Here is a 787-nt window from a genome sequence, read left to right as displayed (position 1 = left end):
AAGTACAAGTTGAGTACTGGCATCGATGCAATCAACTTAGCCCGTTAACTGAGGGCATATGTGAGTAAATAAGTTTAGTGGTGACGAGTGAATTAGTGAGTAAGTAAATGATGATGATTGAGTAATGGAATAAGTGAGTAAGGAGTGAGGGGAGAAGAGAATAAGAGAGAGTGAGTAAGTGGTGAGTGAGGTATAGTGAATAAGGGAATGAGTGAATAAGGGAGATAGTGAGTGAATGAGTATCTCTACCCTCACAGGATAGAAATCACTTCAACATCTTCACTGATAACGTTTATTGTGTAACACATTTTGTTTGCCTTTGCTATTTCACTGGATTGTTCAAATTTGTATTAATCTCTTGTGATCTGATATGACACAGTAGTTTTAGTACTATATCAAGCAGAGCAAAATAAGGTCAGTTTGTATAGATTGTCAATGCTTGTTGTATACCTCAAAGTAAAGGTAGTATAGGTGTGGCAGGCGACAGTCAGTCAGGTGACTTCCTCCAAGCAGGAAAGCATTTTTTTTTGCAGTTACATATTCCATTGATTACTTAAAAACTGAAGAAATATTTTGACTTCACAAATTATTGTTAACCAGACAAAGTAAAGAAAATTATTGAAGTAGTCGGAATATAATTTTGTCATCAGGTGAGCAAATAATGATATCAATAATTCCATTATGTATTTATGTTGGTGGTTTTGGGAAAAATGTTAATGCTAGCTTCAAATTACCTAAGCAACCATGTATACATACACACACACAGACATATATATATATATATATA

At 34.2% G+C, this 787-nt stretch overlaps 1 protein-coding gene across 2 annotated transcripts in view; it reads left to right on the top strand.

The window, feature by feature from the left end:
• Positions 1-309: 309 nt before the first annotated feature.
• LOC106870245 (uncharacterized) overlaps positions 310-787 on the top strand; it is a 63,910-nt gene continuing 63,432 nt past the window's right edge. Inside the window, exon 1 of one of the 2 annotated variants that reach the window (XM_052966518.1) lies at positions 310-650. The gene's annotated coding sequence lies outside the window, so the exon portion shown is untranslated. The remainder of the gene's footprint in view (positions 651-787) is intronic. The other variant, XM_052966519.1, reaches the window with a different exon arrangement.

The sequence above is a fragment of the Octopus bimaculoides genome, chromosome 3 (assembly GCF_001194135.2).
Source record: "Octopus bimaculoides isolate UCB-OBI-ISO-001 chromosome 3, ASM119413v2, whole genome shotgun sequence".
Taxonomy (NCBI): domain Eukaryota; kingdom Metazoa; phylum Mollusca; class Cephalopoda; order Octopoda; family Octopodidae; genus Octopus; species Octopus bimaculoides.
The sequence above is the reverse complement of the archived record's forward strand: the minus strand, read 5'-3'. Positions and strand labels throughout refer to the sequence as shown.